Source organism: Colias philodice, chromosome 25, assembly GCF_061535455.1.
Source record: "Colias philodice isolate Cphi_HAF_F1 chromosome 25, ilColPhil1 Martin Lab GWU primary, whole genome shotgun sequence".
In the NCBI taxonomy this organism is placed as follows: Eukaryota; Metazoa; Arthropoda; class Insecta; order Lepidoptera; family Pieridae; genus Colias; species Colias philodice.
In genome coordinates, this window is record NC_143110.1 from 1,294,967 (window position 1) to 1,315,065 (window position 20,099).

General features: G+C 32.5%; 1 protein-coding gene across 2 annotated transcripts in view; it reads left to right on the forward strand.

Moving 5' to 3' along the window:
• shot (dystonin-like protein short stop) overlaps window positions 1-20,099 on the forward strand; it is a 300,260-nt gene that overhangs the window by 73,377 nt on the left and 206,784 nt on the right. Inside the window, exon 1 of one of the 2 annotated variants that reach the window (XM_089710550.1) lies at window positions 9,285-9,439. The exons of the other annotated variant lie outside the window; for it this stretch is intronic. The gene's annotated coding sequence lies outside the window, so the exon portion shown is untranslated. Of the gene's footprint in view, window positions 1-9,284; window positions 9,440-20,099 lie in introns of those variants that run through there. 2 annotated transcript variants of the gene reach the window in all.

Genomic DNA, 20,099 nt, shown 5'->3' on the forward strand with positions numbered 1-20,099 from the left:
TTTCACAAAAAGCTCTAATCGCACGGAGAGCTTAATTTTCGCAAAAAGCTCTAATCGCACAGAAAGCTTAATTTTCATAAAAAAGCTCTAATCGCACGGAAAGCTTAATATTCACTAAAAACTAATCGCATGGAGAGCTTTTTAATTAAATGCTCTATTCGCACGGAAAGCTAAATTTTCACAAAAAAGCTCTAATCGCACGGAGAGCTTAATTTTCACAAAAAGCTCTAATCGCAAGGAGAGCTTAATTTTCACAAAAAGCTCTAATCGCATGGAGAGCTTAATTTTCACAAAAAGCTCTATTCGCACGGAAAGCTTAATTTTCACAAAAAAGCTCTAATCGCACGGAGAGCTTAATTTTCACAAAAAGCTCTAATCGCATGGAGAGCTTAATTTTCAAAAAAGCTATAATCGCACGGAGAGCTTAATTTTCATTAAAAGCTCTAATCGAACGGAAAGCTTAATTTTCACAAAAAGCTCTAATCGCACGGAGAGCTTAATTTTCACAAAAAGCTCTATTCGCACGGAAAGCTTAATTTTCACAAAAAAGCTCTAATCGCACGGAGAGCTTAATTTTCACAAAGCTCTTATCGCACGGAAAGCTTAATTTTCACAAAAAGCTCTAATCGCACGGAGAGCTTAATTTTCACTAAAAGCTCTAATCGCATGGAGAGCATAATTTTCACAAAAAACTAATCACACGGAAAGCTTAATTTTCACAAAAAGCTCTAATCGCAAGGAGAGCTTAATTTTCACAAAAAGCTCTAATCGCATGGAGAGCATAATTTTCACAAAAAACTAATCACACGGAAAGCTTAATTTTCACAAAAAGCTCTAATCGCAAGGAGAGCTTAATTTTCACAAAAAGCTCTAATCGCATGGAGAGCTTAATTTTTACAAAAAGCTCTATTCGCACGGAAAGCTAAATTTTCACAAAAAAGCTCTAATCGCACGGAGAGCTTAATTTTCACAAAAAGCTCTAATCGCAAGGAGAGCTTAATTTTCACAAAAAGCTCTAATCGCATGGAGAGCTTAATTTTCACAAAAAGCTCTATTCGCACGGAAAGCTTAATTTTCACAAAAAAGCTCTAATCGCACGGAGAGCTTAATTTTCACAAAAAGCTCTAATCGCATGGAGAGCTTAATTTTCAAAAAAGCTATAATCGCACGGAGAGCTTAATTTTCATTAAAAGCTCTAATCGAACGGAAAGCTTAATTTTCACAAAAAGCTCTAATCGCACGGAGAGCTTAATTTTCACAAGAAGCTCTAATCACACGGAGAGCTTAATTTTCATAAAAAGCTCTAATCGCACGGAAAGCTTAATATTCACTAATAAAAAATAACTATGTACATTAAAAACAACCGACTTCAAAAACGGAAAAGTAAGAAATAAAAAATATTTGACATTATTATTTACTACATATTATTTATATGTGCTATTTATTAAAAAGGTTTGATGTCGGTGCACGGGCTTAATACTAAGTGCTTAATGTTCGGCACCAACTTCAAACCTATTTAATAAATAGCACATCCATACTAATATTATAAATAAAAGTAACTCTGTCTGTCTGTTACTCAATCACGTCTTAACTACTGAACCAATTTGCATGAAATTTGGTATAGAGATATTTTGATACCCGAGAAAGGACATAGGCCACTTTTTATTGCGAAATATGTACCACGGGCGAAGCCGGGGCGGACCGCTAGTTCTTAATAAGTTACTTTTTGCCCTTTAAATTCTAGATCATTCGCAACGATTTAGATAATAAATAAATTGCGAAAGCTTGCGAAACGAAAGTGTAGCAGGTTCGATGCCCGGTATGCTAATTCTCAATTTATATTCGTACAGCGTCTGATTTGTTAACAAATGTGTAGGCTTTATTAGCGACTGGTTAGGGATTTCATAAGTACATACATGATAAATTTAGTTGGAATCATAGATATATGGAAATAAAGATAGGTATAATAATAATTGTGTGTGAGCTTTTAGGTGATTTTTAGGGACATATTTCAGGATAAATAATTTATGAACAAATAATAATATGTTATGTGGTATCTTGATCCAAAGATAAGATTTTTTTTAATTTGACATCATTGAAAAAATCGCTCAAAATGTGCGATGTAACCAGTGTTTTTCTTTTGATTGATTAATTATCAATAGATCAGTGTATTCTAATATTAATAAAATGTATACATTACTAATAATTCTACATAAAATTATATATATATATACTATGGATCAAAATAACATAAAAATTGTTATGTACACTACCTAATTTTAAACATACTAAAACCATACAACATATTTCATTTTTTTTTTCCTTTAAATGTAATAAGTCACCTATTCACAAATATAGTAAAGAGAACCTAGCCGCTTAATTATCTATCTAGGTTATAAAACTGAATCATAATTAGCTCAGCCTACACGGTTAGTCATTATGGTGATTGATTTGAAACGAGTTGTTTTGAAACAAATTAAATTGAATTGATAGTGTTTTATGACCTAATGTTTTTAGATGTATGTATGTTTTTTTTTCAAATAATCCTATTTCTGTTTTTTTACAATTTTTACGCAAGTAGTAGGTATAGGTAATAAACAAATTTGAGATTTTTTTAAAGAAAAGAAAAAATGCCTGACTTCTTAGCGAAAGACGCAGGTTCGAATGCCGCCTAGTGGTCACATTTTTTACCCGACTACGGCAAAGCAAAAGGAGAGTTATGATTTTGTTATGTTGTTGTATTATTTGTTATATTCTTTAACAATTAATGAATAGCTATAAATAATGCTCTACGTCTATAAAGCATTTGAATGCTAAAGCCTAAAACTAAATATTAAATTTAACGAATTTTTTCGAAAATATGGGTAAAGTAACGATTTTTAAAATATCCATTCTGTATGTTTATTTGCTTGCTTTTTGAAGTGAAACTTCTTTATAGGGGTTGGAAAAAAATTTAGTGTAACATTTTTTCGTTACGTGTGTCATTTTTCCGTTACACGCCACCTTTTTCTTATCCCTACCACGCGTGATTCGACATATTTAGTAAAGTTGCATAGGTACCTATAGTAAATTATTTTTTGAAAAAATAAGGTCATAAAGAAGTTTCACTTCTTACGTGTGTACACTAGTACACGCACACATTTTTTTGTATATTTTTTTTTGTGTGGTGTCTCTCAATGTTAGCCAGAAGGGCTTCTACATTTTAACGCGGACGCGGGGGTGAACTGAAGGTTCACCCTGGTAGTTTTTGTATATTGTAATTTTGCGTTCTTTTTTAAATGTTTCATCGTATCTATCGATTAATTATTAAACCACTAAATACAATCTAGTGATGAAGGTTCGACCCAGTTCGCCTTTCAATAATTATATAATTATTTACCTCCATATGGTAGATCCCTTGAATGAATATGGGTAAATTCTCGACCTAGCTTCCAATGCTGTGGCGTAAAAGGAAATAAAACTTTTTATTAATATGTTTTAATGTGGTTCTTGCTTGAGTAGTAGGTACGTGGTTTGACCAAGCTTTTTTATAGGTTTTTATACATTACTAGCTTTCCGCCCGCGGCTAAGCCCGCGTTTTCAGAGAAAAACCCGTTCCCGTAGGATTTCTGGGATAAAACCTATCCTATGTCCTTTCTCGGGTATCAAAATATCTCTATACCAAATTTCATGCAAATTGGTTCAGTAGTTCAGGCGTGATTGAGTAACAGACAGACAGACAGAGTTACTTTCGCATTTATTATATTAGTATGGATTGTATGCATGTTATAGTAAAAATGTTGAATGATAATTATTAACTGTCATAACTAGATGTTACAGATTAGACGTTTTTATTAGAAACTAGCGGTCCGCCCCGGCTTCGCCCGTGTTACATATTTACGTTTTCTCTACATAAGAACCATCCTCGTACTTCAAGGAATATAATAAAAAAAGAATTATCGAAATCGGTTCAGCCGATCTCGAGTTATGCGCTTACCAACACATTTTGCGATTCATTTTTATATTATAGAATAATCTTCCCATTATAACTTTTTAACCATGGTTTCTCAATGTATAGAGTAATGTCCTCATCCTTTCCGTAGGGTGCTCCATGGCAGATGAAACTAACTAATACTAACACTAACTGCGCTTCGCGGATTCACCCGCGTGGCTCCGCTCCTGTTGGTCTTAGCGTAATGATATACAGCCTTCCTCGATAAATGGGCTATCTAACACCGACAGAATTTTTCAAATTGGACCAGTTATTCCTGAGATTAGCGCGTTCAAAGTTTCAAACAAACAAACTCTTCAGCTTTATAATGTTAGTATAGATGTGTTTCCTCATCCCTTCCGTAGGGTATGGGGCAAATGAAACTACATACCTACATATTGCATTAGTTTAAAAGTATCTGCACATATATCTAGATCTAGATAATATTGTATCTAACAATAAACCTTTATTGTAGCTCATAATTATCTAAGACTAGATTTCCGCCCGCGGCTTCGCCCGCGTTTTCTAAGGAAAACCCGCATAGTTCCCGTTCCCGTGGGATTTCCGGGATAAAACCTATCCTATGTGTTAATCCAAATTACCCTCTATATGTGTGCTAAATTTCATTGTAATCGGTTCAGTAGTTTTTACGTGAAAGAGTAACAAACATCCATACAAACTTTCGCCTTTATAATAGTATTAGGATTTTTTTCAAAGACACCATGGAAGTTTTAGAGCTTAAAGGCTTCACTTATTTGTAAATTATTTTATGATACATTTAGATGTAAGTAAGTAATAAATGAAGATATAAGTTGAGACATATTTTCACGCTTATTCCAAATTTGCATGGAAAATTATTGAATGACATAACAATATTACCAAAACAATATAGACTCCGTATGACCTCAAAATAACATTTAAGTGTAAAATTAAACAATTATTAACAATTATACTGTGACTGAGTCAACTTGAGAAACATCTGGTTTCGACGAAATCGATGACGTCACACAAAATAGGACTATTATTAATCCTAGCCTAACCCGGACTAATTTTATAAATGAAAAAGTAATTCTATCTGTCTGTCTATTACGTCGAAACTGCTGAAGAGAATAAATAAATTCAAAAGAAAATGCGAATGAAAACTTGTAGGCACCTTTATCATAGTTTTCATAAACTTATATTGTATGTTAAACATTATATATGATGTGCTTATTTTATAATAGTTTTAATAAGTATTTAAAGAAACTGTTTCTTTAAATTTAAACACCGAAAAATTTTCTATCGTTTTTCGAAATTGTACCGATGTGTTATTTTATTTTTAATAATGTAAGCTAATCTAAGAATTGTTTGGAAGCTTTCAATAAAATATTATTTATTTTCAATAATATTTCATACACATCTGTCGCATTATTGCAGAATTAATCGAAATACTAATACTAAGTAATACTAAGTATTATACTATAGTATAATACGAAATACTAAGTATTAAATTCTTCGTATTTATCTGCTCTTTATATGTATTTAAATACTTTCTAAGTAACTAGCTTTCCGCCCGCGGCTTCGCCCGCGTTTTCAAACCCGTTCCCGTAGGATTTCCGGGATAAAACCTACCCTATGTTCTTTCACGGGTATCAAAATATCTCTATACCAAATTTCATGCAAATTGGTTCAGTAGTTTAGGCGTGATTGAGTAACAGACAGACAGACAGAGTTACTTTCGCATTTATAATATTAGTATGGATATAGCACAGGAAAATTATAAAATAACCTAATTTCTATAATTCTGAGTACATCACTTGAGGATAATAAACACGCTGACCTCATAACCCTGAAATGGAATATGATCGTAAATAAGTGTAATTACTGGACTAAAGGTTTCCTTTTTTTAATAATAATTACAAATGAATCGGGGCAAAGATTATGCAAAAAGAAGCAATTAGCTCTACTTCTCCGAGCTGTGCAATTTTTTGCTATAAAAGTATCATAATTTATATACAACCATTTGATTTCTATTTTTATTTATATTTTAATTAAAAAGTAAGATAACTCAAATAAGCACTTAATATGCAATTCAAATCAAAGACAAAAAGAACTGAAACAATTTTAATTGTTTCCTTTTTTTGTATATAAGTAATGTTTCAGGAATATTAATTGATACCGTAAACAAATAATAAAACTCAAATATAAGTAATGTTTTAGTAATATTTGAAAACGTAAACATGTTCTCGTTACAATCAATCGATTTATTGTTTAATTTTATCGCGAGTGACGGTTAAAATAAATCTTGTTCCGTCGAGCGCGTTTAATTCTTACATTGCACGACCATTTCAAGTTGATCCCACTCTGTTCTGAAACGTCAACTAAATAAGGTCAACTCAAACTGTTTTTTCACTTTGAAATACAGATTACAGATAACTAGAAATTGAAGCGGCAACCTTGACATTTTGGTACGGGAGCTATTAACGTTAAAAAAAAAGTCATTTTAGTATAGTTGGTTTTTTGATATACTGTTCCTCTTGCTATTTCGGTTAGAGTCCGGGCTGTCTGGCTGGTCGCAGTGGTTGCGTTTTTTAGTGCGCATCTTATCTGCACAGGATAATTTCCTTAATTTTAAGTCATTTTTTAACGCGTAATTTTTAATATTTTGCCTTTAGATAGATCCATCAGACATAATTTTTTTATTGCAAGACGTTTTTTTCGTTGTTAAATAGGTGCCAGACGCAATGTTTTATTTCGTTTTTATAAAAAATTCAAATTATTTTAGAATGTCTGTAAATTTCATATTATGTTCTTCAAACATAATATAATCTAAAATTAATTAGCCAGACGCTAATTCGATTGTTAAGTATTAAATATGTACAAATAAACACGTAGTGAAAGTAGGTAAGTATAACAATTTGATGATTGTGTATATGGAGAGATAGTTTAAAGTGCAAGAGAGATAGAAAGGGTCGGCCGCGAAAATTAAAAAACAATAAAAAATAACTTTTTTTTTTCGAAAATATACGATGCATAGAAATTCGTTCCTACTCTAGGATTCGATGTGTTGTGGGAACAAGTACCTTCCATTGGTACATTTTATTCCTTAGGCTAAAAAATAAACTATACATCAACAATCTTCTATACAAAACAATTTTTTTTATAACTAACTAGCGCCCCGCCTGGCCCTGGCTTCGCACGGGTGCAATGCTGATACTAAATACACTACAGAAAAACTGTGAACGTTGAATATAAATACATAGCGGCCCGCTCCGGCTTCGCACGGGTATAAAATATATAGCCAGGCGGCCGGCCGGTACCGCCGCAAACGCTACGTCCCGCAATTTTTAAATCTGTAATATCTTCGAAAATATTCACTTAAATCATACGGTGTAAAGGGCCATATAGATCTATATTAAATGAACAATGTATTCAAGGTCTTTAATTGGTTAAGGATTAATGCTGTACCTATTGGTTAAAATCGCTTCGAAAATTAGCCATTATTATTTGTCGTAAAAAGTAAATGACAAAAAAAAGTTATTGTGGGTTATCCATAAGAGATAGACATATAACCATCACGGACTTTTCTGTAGACCTTTTCGATGTGTACTATTATAGTAAGTATGTACATTATTTTGATAAAACTCGTAGGGTTCAGCCTGCGTTTGCACTGTATGTGGAAAAAATGTAATTATTTACGACATCACATTAGAAACCTCAAAAATAACAGTACTTTTCCACTATTTAATGGGTGTTATCTTATCTTAATCTTCTTAATACTATTATAAAGGCGAAAGTTTGTATGGATGTATGGATGTTTGGATGTATGGATGTATGGATGTATGGATGTTTGTTACTCTTTCACGTAAAAACTACTGAACAGATTACAATGAAATTTAGCACACATATAGAGGGTAACTTGGATTAACACATAGGATAGGTTTTATCCCGGAAATCCCACGGGAACGGGAACTATGCGGGTTTTCCTTTGAAAACGCGGGCGAAGCCGCGGGCGGAAATCTAGTTATACATATAAACCTTCCTCTTGAATCACTCTATCTATTAAAAAAACCGCATCAAAATCCGTTGCGTAGTTTCAAAGATTTAAAGGGACATAGGGACAGAGAAAGCGACTTTGTTTTATACCATGTAGTGATGATGATAACAATATTAATTCATTAATCTTAATATATATACATAAATCTCGTGTCATAATGTTTGTCCTCAATCCATTGAGGACACTCCTAAACCACTTAACCGATTATAATAAAATTCGCACACCATGTGCAGTTCGATCCAACTTGAGAGATAGGATAGTTTAAACATGTAGGTACCACGGGCGAAGCCGGGGCGGACCGCTAGTATACTAGCTATATAAATTCATGCTACTTAACTACTTTAGTTAAATTCAATACAAACTTAAACATGCGAGTGTATGTGTGTTCACGTGTGTGTGTCGTGTGTGGTGTGGTGTGTGATGATGATGATGATTATGAAGATGGCTTTTTAAATTTAACAATGTAATTGTTTAACCTTCATTGATATAGATTTTATTCTATTTTCAATGTATGGTAACTTTAATATTTTATTTTTCACTTTTATGGTTTTTTTTTTCAAATTAGCTTTTATTTATAAGAACAAGTGTAAATAATATTGTATTCTTGCAATTATTTCCTGTCGCATAATTAAAATACACTAGCTGATGAGCTGCATGCTTCATTACTTTTTTTTATTTATACACATTATTTAATACTTAACAATCGAATTAGCGTCTGGCTAATTAATTTTAGATTATATTATGTTTGAAGAACATAATATGAAATTTACAGACATTCTAAAATAATTTGAATTTTTTATAAAAACGAAATAAAACATTGCGTCTGGCACCTATTTAACAACGAAAAAAACGTCTTGCAATAAAAAAACTATGTCTGATGGATCTATCTAAAGGCAAAATATTAAAAATTACGCGTTAAAAAATGACTTAAAATTAAGGAAATTATCCTGTGCAGATAAGATGCGCACTACTAAACGCAACCACTGCGACCAGCCAGACAGCCCGGACTCTAACCGAAATAGCAAGAGGAACAGTATATCAAAGAACCAACTATACTAAAATTCTCACTTGTCAACGTCGGTAGCTCCTATACGATTTGATCGTTTAAATTTCGAACCATCGCTAGTATGACCAAATAAAAAAAAAATATTTTTTCCCACCTACTGACTTGAGTCATTCGCATACAGCCAGAACCTTATTCATTCACTACTACAAGTATAGTTTATCAACGAGTTCACGCACGCACACATGCACGCGGAGCCAGTTTGACGTTCGTTTTCGAATCAGTTGGCCGCAGAACGGCGTCGCGGGCGCTTGTCACGGTGCGTTATCGAAATAACTCCCGGATTAAAATATACAGTTAGTGTCAAGTGCTGTTTGTGTGTGCAAACGTTTTTGGAGGTGTAACGTACTGAGGTTTCGGGCCTTTTCAGGTTATGTATCGATGGTGTTTTAAACGCAAAATGATTATCCGTTTTTGCACGAATGTTGACTTTATGTAACAATATCTACGAATGTTCCGGTAGTGTATAGTTTCGGTCAATGTTCGTGGTAAGCGACGGAAGATGTTTTGAGATTCCGATCTTTTGATCGCGTTGTTTACACGTTGGGTACTAAAGTACTAACTTCACGAGGTTGTCATGTTTTGCGCTTACGTATATGGCGTCTAAATTCGAAAAGACTGGCAGGTAGAAATAACAATCTAATGAGTTATGCTAGATAAAGGGCTATGTTAGCGTCTCATGGAGTAGATAAAGTCCCATGTTGATATCTGAGCTTGAGAGTTGAGACATTCCAAGTTATAGGTACTATATGCTAACAGTTGATACATTGGTAGTTTTTGTTTATAAAATAATGTTCAAATTAGGGCCAGTAATTTCAAAGATTACAAACAAATGAATTTTATCATTGTGTAATATTATGCTGCAGTCTGCACATGTTTGGCAACGTTTTGTAAACAATGATTTTTTGTAAGACATTTTTTGTTCAATGATAGGGGGTTTCCCTTTAATTATACTACGTGTATCTTGTAGTTTTTGTTAAATATAATACTAATGTAACGCGCGGTTTTGTTCAAGCTTTAAAATGTTTTATGCTGTTGTCCCTTCTATGTTAATTTCCGTTTATCAAAGGCGCAGATTTAAAAGTTTTCGCGGTAGGTAGGTACTAAACACAAACTTGTTTCCTAAAAATATGTCAATTAAATCCTTGATTTATTTGTTTATCAGCGTGATTTTTTCGTATTGTGATGATGTTTTTTAGATTTTGATTCAAGATAAATTTAAATTAGCATATTCTTATCAATAATTATTTAATAATTGAACATTATCTTTTCTTTTAAAGTTACGTTGATGCAAAAGACAATGACTCATTGGAATTAACCTTCATTAACTAATAATTTTACCTTGAAATTAAACTGTATCAAATTACGTTTTTATTTCATTGAAATGAAGCACCCAAAAACTAAGGTTATTTATAAGGCTTTCATGGCTTATCTTTTGGTTAAATCTCATGAAAAACTGTTAAACCGTTTAGGCGTGATTGACCCACATATACTTGGCTCCTCATCTACAGCCTATAAAGATAATATCGATTAATGAATGAAAAGTATACTTACTGCATTCATTCTACATCATATCTCAGAATTTTAACGATCGAGGTTAATTTCTCGACTCAGATTAATTTTTATACATTCCCTGTACAAAAGAAAGTATGCCCTTACAAAAACTGGTTTTTGCAACACATTCTTTACCCCATGCCCTAGTTTTCATTATCAATGAATTGTTGCACAAACTATACCTAGTCAATTCAATGTGTCATTAATAATGATGTCATTATAATAATACTAGCTTTCCGCCCGCGGCTTCGCCCGCGTTTTCAGAGAAAACCCCGCATAGTTCCCTTTCCCGTGGGATTTCCGGGATAAAACCTATCCTATCTCTCAAGTTGGATCGAACTGCACATGGTGTGCGAATTTTATTATAATCGGTTAAGTGGTTTAGGAGTCCATTGAGGACAAACATTGTGAAACGAGATTTATATATATTAAGATATTAAATATATATTAATTATATTATATAGAATATTATATTTATATATAATATATTATTAACTATAATAATGAATACTACAAAGTAGATCCAAATATATCTGTATTTTTTCTATCTATCTTTAACCTCCACCAGATTTTCATGGCAATATGAAACAGAAATAGGTACCTAGTAATTACCAAATTGAAACTGAAATACCTAGCTTACCAAATCTATACTAATATTATAAAGCCGAATGAGGTCTTAGCGTGATGATCTCTCTAGCTAGTCTTAGCTTATAAGCCTTCCTCGATAAATGGGCTATCTAACAACGAAATAATTTTTCAAATCAGACCAGTAGTTTGCGAGATTAGCACGTTCAAACAAACAAACTCTTCAGCTTTATAATATTAGTATTGATTTGTATTGTACAATGTTTATTATACGTTTATTATATTGAATAAATTACATAAGACCAAATATTTCACACGTTTATTTTAAAATGTCACGTAGTTACGTTAAGAAATAGCGATTGGGTGAAAATACGATTTTATGGGCTATTTTTAGAAATGATTGAACGCCGGTAACAGCTGTATCGTTTATTATAACGTTTTAACATTGAAATCAATCGTATGACTTTTAACTATTTCGTTTAGAAATACAGAACAAGTAGGTATCGAATTTTATTCATTTTATTGTGTGTCCAAAATAATTTCTGAAACCAAAGCAATATACTACGTATTTTGTAACATATTATTTTAATTTTAAACGTCTCAATTTATCTTGTGTCTTTTATCACAAATCCGTATGTCTTCTTTTCCCTCCTCAGCCATAAAAACAAATGAACCGATTTGGTCGAAATTTAGTAGATAGTGATAAGCGGATTAACTTTGAACTGTTTATATCCGGCTAGCACGCGATCGAAATTCGAATCCACGGGCTGAAATAAGTTAAGACTAGATTTCCGCCCGCGGCTTCGTCTGCGTTTTCAATGAAAAACCCGCATAGTTCCCGTACCTGTGGTATTTCAGGGATAAAAAGTAGCCTATGTCTTATTCTGAGTCTTTAGCTACCTACATACCAAATTTCATTGTAATCGGTTCAGTAGTATTTGCGTGAAAGAGTAACAAACATACATCCTCACAAACTTTCGCATTTATAATAGTTATTAGTAGGATAGTAGAGTAGGATGTGTACCTAATAGGAATGTATGGAAATACTTCACTATATAAATAATATGTTGAAATTTTTAAATATTGACATAAGTAATCGTTATGTATGACAACATTGTATGACATCACCCATAATAATAATACAATTCGGTTTATCGTTGCAATTTGCAAGTGTCATTGTGGAAAATATGCATATTTAACGGGTTTAAAATGTGGTTTAATTCACTCTGTAGATTTGTCTGATAGCCTTCATGTAGTTTAAAATGTCACAATTCATACCAGAATTTTATACACAAAATCTTATCACCATACTAAGAATTATGGTGTCCCTAAACTGTCCAATTATCACGATTATAAGAAGTACAGTCAGCAAACAAACTTCAGTACTTCCATGCCCTAAATACCTAACCACTGGGTATTAGGTATTTATCCCTATCACTATCAGTATATGCACACAAAACAAGTGCATACGTGCACCTGTACCTCTTTTATCTGTTACGCAAATTGAGATAAAATGCCCTCCCAGACAAGACGGATCCAGGATATCTAGATAGCACAGCTTATCTGGATAACGTTCGATGATAATAACAAAATATACAACGAGTCATTATTTGAACAAGCTTCGAGGAAAAAGAATATGGCATTTGACTATGATATATAATAAAGCTAGATAGGTACGTTACCCGCTCTCTATTTTGGCAAGAAAAAACTCAGCTAAGTGCCCGAGTTTCACTTAGTCACGCACCATTCAGCGTCGTGGCTGGACGTTCTTTTTATATTTTAATCGGCAGTTGTTATTACGAAGTACATGAGTGAGACATGTATTATGTCACGTGCGTGAGAGTGAAAGAGAGAACAACTGTATTTGTGATAATGCGTTAGTAAGTAGGTATGTATTAATTACGCTGTTTTTTAGTGCAATGATGTTGGCGTACGCCGCGTCTACTAGTATAATAGGTCATTGGCATTTGAAGATAATTTTCTCCCTTAGAAAAATGAAATAAATGTGACAAAGTATACCCCAAGGCCTAAACCTCAGGAATATTTAACTCAAGTAAAGAAAGGAAATTTTCAAAGTGCATTGTTCAAACATGTTTATGTACAAAACAAACTTATCACCAATCGAGTGGCCGATTGCTTGACGTCATAGCTGATGACACTAATCCAAAATATCGCGATTATCGCGGATATATATAGCCATTACCTAATAATAAAGAAAATGCATAAAAGATAGCTCGCTATAGCAACTGGGTTTGTTTGTGTACATACAAGATAGTTAGCTAATGCAAATTATGGTCTAAGTAGGTATATCTGTGCAAAATATCATTCAAAGTGGACTATAGCTTTTCTCCGTGGGTTCGCTTGTGTTGTATGAATAGATGCAAATAAGCTAAGGGGTTAATATAGATTGTGTTCTATCAATGAAAAAAAAAATATTCCGACCCGATATGGTCCTTTAAGACCGAAATATATCCTCAAACTTTAGAGTTTTACATAATATTGTTGTTAGGACAGCAAACATGTATTACAGAATACAAAACAGAAATAAAAGAACTAATTATAAGTAGTAATAGTGAAATAACAGTATGTAGTAGGATTTCATTATTTTTTATAGTAATGCTGAACTAAGTAGCATTTGAATGCAAGGATTTAGAAGTATATTTGAAGACCGTTTCAGTTTTATAAGTCTCTCATAACAATAGATATAATTGAGCAATAAATGATAGAGTTGTGTGGTATGTTACGTTCAAGAGTTCGTCGGTACCGGCAGCATGACATTGGAATGTAAGATAATTCGATTCGGCCAATATTTACCATCATAACGAATGTACTAACATCCAACCTAGATACTTTCATTGCTCGAGGCCCGAGGTAGGGATAGCAAAAAAGTAATCTTTAAAAATAAATTTTTTGACTTGTCACGAATTTTAAGTGTATTTAAAAAGTAGATTAAAAAGCGTGCATATATCTAACCGCGAATGATTATAGGAGTGAAAATGTTTTGCTTTCTTTAAAGTTATTAAATCTTTATATTAATTTCAAAATAATCCGATAAGTGACTTAAACGTGAAAGTGTAAGTGACAAATAGATGGTGGTAGATATAAACACGGTAAAATAATGAAACACACAAATATTAGAATTATTTATTCCTTTTTGGTCTTTATTAATAATTAGAAAGAAAGCACATCTCTTGTACTCTGAAGAGTTTTGTGTTATTTTCAAACAATGCAATTATTATTAATTTTTTAACTAACTTGCTGACGCTACCATTGTGGAAGGTGAAAGGCGACGCACTCCAGTTCAGCATATTGTATCGTGTGATTTGTTGATCCCTAACTATCGTGATAAGATACATCTTTGTGCTGGTTTCTTATGTTGAGTAGAAATAATTTTAATACCTCGACATGAAAAACAAAGGCTAACGTAGGCAAATACATATATTCAAATTATCTTGTGTTGGGTAAAAATATTATAGTTTTAATTGGGAGATTGTAAATGACAAGATCTTGAATGGCAAAGATGAAACAATGTGGTGGATTGTTAAACTTATTTTATATTTTAAGTTTTTGGGGCTATGCTAGTGTGGATTGTTTCGTTACGATTCGTTATTTCTTGTGGGACAATCGTTATTGCACTTTTATTAAGTAGATTTTTGCAATAAGGAAATAATATCTAACTATACTAATATTATAAAGCTGAAGAGTTCGTTTGTTTGTTTGTTTGAACGCGCTAATCTCGGGAACTATTGGTCCGATTTGAAAAATTATTTCGGTGTTAAATAGTTCATTTATCGAGGAAGGCTATAGGCTATATATCTTCACGCTAAGACCAACAGGAGCGGAGCAATGCGGGTGAAACCGCGGGGAACAGCTAGTAGTTAAATAAAAATAAAGTTCACAAAAAAACATGTCACAAAGTTCGAAGCCAAACTCCTAATATAAGAATTGGCTTGTCAGATTATTATGATATTTTTTGCTATTATTTGTCAGTTTAGGAAGGTCTTAGAGTATTCTTTAATTCTTTATACTACTAGGTAATTAGGTTCTACCGGCAGAAATATTTTTGTGAAATGAGTTCCTTATAAAATATTTGCACCTCGTGGTTTTATCCGCGGTTACGGAAAAAAAATATCAAATAAAATTATACCCTATTACTGAAATACAGCTTTCTAAAGGAGAAAGAGTTATAAAAGCCGGTCCAGTAGTTTTTGAGTTTATTACTTACAAACATTTTCTCTTTAAAAGCAAAATAAGATAAATACAAACAAAAATAACTATCCTTTAAGAGCTTGATCTCAACAGCGTTAATAAATATTATATGAATTACTTATAATAAACTCAACTTACGAATTTTCTCAAGAATAATGAAATAATTTTATTCAATAAAAATTTACAATTCAAAACATTTTTACAGCAAATGAACTTTGTAAGAAAACTTATTTAAAACATGAACAGAAATTGTTATAACAATAGTCAAAGGTTCGCTGTAGGCGCGAGAGCGGTCACTGACCTCTTATCTACGTCAACATTGACTAAAGATGAGTCGAGACGTTTTTTGGATCCTTTTATGTATGTACTAGTTTGAGTACATGAGAATAATCGAATACAAATGTTTCAAGTTATTGTATTGATTATTTAACTAGTTAAAGCGCGTGTCAGTGTCTGCATAAACGATGATACATTTAATAGATAACTAGCAACCACCCCGGCTTCGCCCGTGGTAGATATATAGACTATAACACTCTAGGGATAACGTACATATCCAATGGTGAAAGAATTTTTGAAATCGGTGTAACTACTAGTTCCTGAGATGAGCGCGTTCAAACAAACATTATAGTATAGAAGTATAGATAACAACAAATCATTTTCTACAATGATAGTGATATAAATACTTAGAGGATTATTTTAGATACGTGAGCAATTATACATTTTTTGGTGCGTTAAATCGATTTTATTCAATGTGCAGTACACACGCAAAGAAACAGTTTTAGGGAGCGTTTGATATGCTTTGTTGAAATGTGATGGATTATACACAGGTTATACAAAACATGTTATAAAAATAGTACCTGAATACTTATTACTGAAATTACAAAGATAAATTTTAGTAAAAGCTAACATCCTAGTAATCGGTTTTTTATTGGAAAAATAACTAAAAAATGCTCTTCACAAATCTATAAATGGATAATATTCAGTTCACCCTATTGCATTGCATTACCATTTTTAAAAGTTTAAAAGATACCCACCAAAATCTTAAAATGAAGTCTTTCTTTCCTACACGTAATCGAGTTAATTTTAAATTGCTTTATCCGTAGTTCATTACCGTCAAAAGTTTAAAGATACTCAACAAATTTTTAGACCAGGTCTTTATCATAGGACTACGAATTTTTAACATTTTTCCTCGATGAAATCGGATTAACTTAAAAGTACTTTGTCTACTTACTCCTTTTTCGGCACTGTATAAGAGATACATAGGAAAAGCACTCCACAAGGACGTTATAAGCGAAGGAATGCATCTTGACAGAAACCGGTTGCTAACGGCAACGGGACTCGGTTATCTACAAGGAATGGCATTTAGATTTTGTACTACCGCCTGTGGGATTGATTTTTTTGAACAATTAGTAAGAACATTTGTGGGTAGTTTGGAAAAGTATGTAGTTTAGAAAATGAAACGCTGAAAATGTGATTTTATTGTATTTTTTGTATGTTAGGTACCTTTAAATTGAATAGGGGCTGCTTTTAAAAGCAGGACCTTATAATGACTAATTTATTTAATGAATATTTGATTAAAGTCATATAGGTATGTGTCGCTACTTGAAACTATGCCGTTGCTATGTTAGGGTTAAAAATAATACTAAAATTGGTTTTCGGCATATTTACTTGAAGATTGAATAGGCTTATTTCATTAAAAAATCATCCTTTGACGTAATTATAAAGATTTGTTTTATTAATTATAATATTTGAACCCAACGAGCAAAGCTACGTTGAAAGCTAGTATAAATAAATGAATAACAACGCTTGAGAACGATTGTCCAAAACAATTGGTGTGATCCAATTTATATGACCGCTGGCCAACCGTTATAGTAGAAATGAAATGGTTTAACCGACTTCGGTAAATGGGGTTATTGTTTGGAATTATTTGACGGATTTGAAGCAGATTTTTCAGTATTTAATTGGAGATTTTGACGGTAGAAATATTCTGTGTAGTAAAATTATTAGTATGTAAAAAGAAAGTCGTGTTAGTTAATGCCACTTAGTACGGCTCAACGTATTTTAATGATTCGTCAATTTGTCTTCGCTTCGCTTAGGGTTTCAAACTATCACCAACCCAGGCAGAGCCGGGGCGATATTCTAGTATCTTATAATTTATAAATCTCTGTTTCAAAGAAAGCTCCATATGTTTAAGAAGGAAGTTGAAAAAAAGACACTCGTACTCACTTCGCTTAATGTGATTGATTATTTGAAATTGCACATGTGTAGCCAAACAAAGACGGGTTGTTATTCTATATAACGACGGTAAAAGCTAATTCGCAGTACATTGCGCGTTATGTTCCGTAAATAGTATTGAACTCGTGATTACTCGAGATATAACAAGCAATGTATAATGAATTTTATTTCGAACGACAGTTGAATTAACTTTGCTATACATTGCGTTGTGTGTACTGTAAGTGGATGTTTGACTTTCTTTCACACGTGTATAAGAAGCAATGTATAAGCTTGTTAAGAAATATGAGTAATAATATACTAAGTTCAACGACTTGATTGAAGTTTCAAATTACATTGTTTTTTGGTCATTTTTTAGCACGTGGGAAGTGCGTGGTCCAAAAAATTAACTATTGCAGTAATTGTATCGCGTTGGGAAGTTAATTTAGATGTGTCGATGATGGTCTTTTGTAGTTAGTTTTTTTATCTGTCTGTGTGTATATTTGTAACGGATAGACTTATTTGTAACCGCACAACTCGTATGAATATTTTTTGATAATGTTCATTGTACCTACTCGTATCTATTAATTATCTGCTAATAGTTTGTAGGTGCTAATATTTTAAATGCGAAAGTCTCTCTGTTATGCTTTCACAGCTAAATCAAAACACCGATTTATATGAAAATTGTAAAAAAAAACCATGATTAAAGTTATTCTTTATAATTTTTTTAAAATCGCTGTTAAATTTTGGCCTGATTTTGTCTGCGAGTGCAACTGGTATAAATATAATAATCACATAAAAATATCATTTTCGTGAAGTCGGTTAAAGTAATATTCCTGCAGTAACAATTGTTTATCTATGATCAATACCGTCACACCTCTGTTTGTCTCGTTAGTATGCAAGACACAGTGATGTTACATATTCGTGGCTTCTATTTTCTTGTTTAACCGACTTCAATAAAATTTGAGTACTGGAGTCTGACAGAAAAGAGTTTGTATTAAAAATATAATAATAAATGTATAAAACGTGCCATAAAATATCTTAAAATGGACGGTATTTTCTGGTGGTTATTATATTAAAATTTAAAATATATTATAAGAAATCTTATTGGCATACAATATTTAAGATAGTATTTTATAGGTATTATTCGCTACTTTTAGGCAATAACCGATAGGATAGTCTGTGTTGATAGAGTTTTAAAATTTAGTATCGTTCATAAATTACAGAGCTAAAACTTGGCGGATATATAAATAAATCATTTATTTTCCTCAAAAAACTTATAACTACATTAACAAAAAGTACCTATGTACAAGTAAACATAATATCTCGAAGTTCAAACTTAAAACACCATAGAATATTTCGGTTTGAGTATTTTTTAATGTTTATGAGGAATATCATTCTAAACGTCAAGCTGTACATCTTCAAAATAAGTAATACGACACTACGTGTTTCGCATACACAATCCGTCTGTTTGTCGGCCAAAAGCGTCGGCTAATTGGAAAATTGTGTTCGATTCGGTAAACGCTTTTTAAATTTCGCCGACACACACACACACGCAGCTAATCAGCTAACGATGTGTGTACAGCTAATTGTATTGGAGTTGTTTTCTGTAGCCTGTAATGGTTGCCTAGCAACAGGCCTTCAACCGACTTCGATAAAATGGGTTCTCAATTTCTGTGTTTTGTTACTTTAGAACTTTTGACTGGGTGAACCGATTTTGATGTTTGTTTTTTCATTTGAAAACTAGCATTCCGAGTGGTCTTAGATTAGGAACGTACTGAAATTGGAGTCATTTGTAATGAAGTGACTCAATAAACCAAGAAAGTATTTGAATTTTCTACAATAACAAGAAAGATTGATCAGATAATGGTGAAATTTTGATAAACTGATACCACGCAGAGATAAACCAAAAAATTAAGTTACATACCGATAGAGAAACTATAACTTGAAATAAATATGAAGGTACTTTTTACCACGAATGCTAAAGTTAGTAAAAGTATAAATTTAGTAAGAACATAGCTTCTACCAAGTTTAGAGGTCTGAATGTTGATTGTCTTAATTTAGTAAAAGTAAATTTAGCAACAGAAAACTTGTAAGGTCTAAATGTTCTAGAATCTAGATTGTCTTAACCGATGACGTCACTGACTAAAATGCGACATAAGTGCAGTTGTTAAAGCCGAATTGGGGTCTGACCCATTGTTTTGTGGGTGACCTTTGTGTGGTGGGAGTTAGAGCGGGTGAAGCAGTAAAGCGATAGCGATTTTACTATACACGTAAAATTATAGTATAGTTAACTAGTGTATTGTTATGTTTTGTTTTTAACGTCGGTATAGACGACCCCACGTTTGCAACGAAGTAATTTTTCTATAAAATTATGATTTCGTACCTACTGCGATACGTGTACTGAGCAAAAATTAACTTCAATTAATCCAGGAAAAGATTTAGGTAATGTACAATTAATGAAATTTTCA